We start from the raw sequence: 3,316 nt of genomic DNA on the forward strand, positions 1-3,316 counted from the left end.
ATTTGAGCGTTTCAGCACCTAAATCTCTTTTTAAAATATAATTTATGCAATTAAATGGTGCTGTTTTTGTGGCAACATATATATTTTATTGTATTCTCACAAATACAAGTGACAATAAATTTCCATCTATTCGAATGTCATAGTGCTCTGTGTGGTAGCAAGTTCCACTATAATCATTTAACGGATTTATTATGACAATTAGTTTTACATCTCCTAGTTTTGTACTCCCACGTGTAGAAGCATCTCAGGTGCATCTTTCACATCCTCAATTGTGAAAACCTCTATTAGGTTACTGCTGAATTCAGTTGCATTCTATCCCATTGAGATGCTAATTTTCCAAAGCATCTAAGCATCAACACACCCGTTCCAAAACTGTATTATTGTTGTGTTATTTGGTGCAGATTTCCTGACAATTTGAGGTCTACAAATTTTAAAATTTAGCTTTAATTCCATACACCTAGAATTTTACATAAATAGTGAAGAGTGGCTCCAGAAATAATCTTTGTTAAACACTAATTCCCAACTTTAACTATTCATAAAAATCACCACCAACCTGTGCTCTGCTTTCCATTTTGAACCAGCTTTCTATCATCGAGTCAGAGTTTTATAGCACGGAAACAGGCCTTTCAGTCTAAACTGTCCATGCTGACCAGACATCCTAATCTGACCTAGTCCCATTTGCCAACATTTGGCCCATATGCCCCTAAACCCTTCCTATTCATAAACCAGTCCAGATGCCTTTTAAATGTTTTTATTGCACCTGCCTCCATCACCTCCTCTGGAAGCTCGTTCCATATATGCATGACCCGCTATGTAGAAAAAGTTGTCCCTCAGATCTTTTCTAAATCTGACCCCCCCCCCCCCCCACCCCACTTTAAACCTATGCCCTCTAGTTTTGGGTGTCCCCACCCTAGGAAAGAGAGCTTGGCTCTTCACCATATCCATGCCCCTCATGTTTCTATAAACCTCTGTACATCACCCTGAATTTAAATACACCAAACCTGTTATCCACAGCAATTCTATTTCACTAGGAACATCCAAAACTTTCACTTCTCTGTCAAAAGATACGTACACCACCAGGACGTTATAACCATTTCCCTCAAATTAGTTTCAATATTCATTATACCCAGGTTTGTCCGCCAAGACAGATGGTGGAATTTCAATTCAATAAATATCTGGAATTAAGAATCTAATGAAGACCATGAATCTATTGTCATGGCGGAATTTGAATTCAACAAACATCTGGAATTAAGAATCTAATGATGACCACGAATCCATTGTCGATTGTCGGAAAAACCCACCTGGTTCACAAATGTCCTTCAGGGAAGGAAATCTGCCATCCTTACCTGGTCTGGTCTACATGTTACTCCAGACCCACAGCAATGTGGTTGACACTTAACTGCCCACTGGGCAATTAGGGATGGGCAATAAATGCTGCTTAGCAGCAACGCCGTCATCCCGTGAATGAATAAAGAAAATAATAAATGCTCAAATTTGTCCATGGTCAATTAATAAATTGAAATTTTCACATCCAAAAAAGTGCCAACTAGGGAGAGGCTAGAATTTTGAAGAAAGACAGGTGACCTCATTGAAATGTACAAAATATTTAAAGCAATACAGAGTGTAGACACACGTAAGGTGTTTCCCCTGGTTAACAGGTCTGGAACCAAGGTCACAATCTAAAATTAAAGTGGATGTCATTCGGGACCGAGATCAGAAGAAATTAGTTTCCACAGAGGATGGTGAATCTTCGGAATTCTCTATCCTAGACAGCAGTGGAAGCGCAGTGTTTGAGTGTTTAAAGCAGTAGTTCGGAAATATCCGATTATCAATGGGTTATGGGGACGGTATGGGTAGAAGATACTGAAGAGTTTGATCAGCCATCAGTAATAGACGGCAAAGCAGACTCAATTGGTTAAATGGCCGATTCCTGTTCCTACTATCCAAAGACTTCTGACACAAAGTCACTTGGTGGTTACAATTATATTGTGGCAGCTGAAATGAATGGGAACCGTCAACAGAAAAGTGAACTAAAATTTACAAAACAGGAGGCATGACTTTTAAAACTGGTATCCATTGTTACCACAATGGAATCCACAAGTCTGCTGTTTCCTCCCTGGTAACAGACTAAACTTAACTTTGTTTGCAACCTTGCTGTCATCTTAATGTAAGCCTCTAACTTTTTACTTAAAATAATTTCCTTCATCTGTCCATCTTTCTGTGCCCATTTAAACTGTCCTCAAAATCAACCTCTTTGATCGAAGATTTTTGCACAGCTGACCTCATACATTCTAATATGGCTTGGTGTCCTATGCTGTTTTATAATGCTCTGCAAAACACCTTGGGATATTCAAGTTTCTATGTAAGTTGTTGCAGCACTATTTAACCTTTTGCACATAACACACCCATGAAATTCCCCGTGCAAAATTCACAATAGGAAGGCTAAAGTATGAATCTCCCTGTAGAAATCCATGCTATTATAATTTTGGTCACTAAACATTTTTCTTTTACAACTTTCAATTTTTAAAATAATTCTATCCAACCACCAAAATTTCTGCTCATCAATATAGGAGACTACAGAAGCAGCATGACCATCCAGCAATAGGGAAATAAAAATGGAATCTAGCATTTTGCATATTGATGGCACGAAGGAGTTATATGTCAATGAAAACTGAGTGATGTCTAAAGATATGCCATCCCACTGCAACTGCGTGATCATTCCTTTTTAATCTGCCAAAATTTATAATTAATGTTAATTCCCAACTTCAGCCTAAGATATAACTGGATAAACCTCCCTAGCTGCTAATTTCACATGAATCAGGACTGATTCATGCGCCATATCCAAACGAATCAATGTATATAGAGCAGATTAAAGATGTGATGAAATGTGACTGACCTACGTGTATTACCCTCTTCTCTTCCCCACCCCCGCCTTCTCAAATACTAGGCCCGTTCTGAAACTGCAAAAACTCTCACTCCCTGCACACTCGGCCAAAGCTTTCAACATTCACCACCTCTGTCAGCGTCGTCAGGAGCCAGCTCCCACACCAGCGGCCTTTCCTCCCTCCTTCCCTATCCCCGCTCCCTCTCTTCATCCCCCCACTCCTAACACCCCTGGGCCCGCTCTCTCTCTCTCTCCCTCCCCGGCACTATGCCCCGCTCCCTCAACTATCCCAGGGGCCCACTCCCTCCCTCCTCCACCCCCGGGGCCCTCTTCCCCGCTCACTCCGTCTCCCCGGGGCCCTCTTCCCCGCTCCCTCCCTCCTCCACCCCGGGGCCCTCTTCCCCGCTCCCTCCCTCCTCCACCCCGGGGCCC

At 41.6% G+C, this 3,316-nt stretch overlaps 1 protein-coding gene across 3 annotated transcripts in view; it reads right to left on the reverse strand.

The window, feature by feature from the left end:
- Nucleotides 1-3,316, reverse strand: part of wdr33 (WD repeat domain 33) — a 104,470-nt gene that overhangs the window by 100,677 nt on the left and 477 nt on the right. The gene's annotated exons all lie outside the window — the stretch shown is intronic.

The sequence above is a fragment of the Rhincodon typus genome, chromosome 13, assembly GCF_021869965.1.
Source record: "Rhincodon typus isolate 14 chromosome 13, sRhiTyp1.1, whole genome shotgun sequence".
In the NCBI taxonomy this organism is placed as follows: domain Eukaryota; kingdom Metazoa; phylum Chordata; class Chondrichthyes; order Orectolobiformes; family Rhincodontidae; genus Rhincodon; species Rhincodon typus.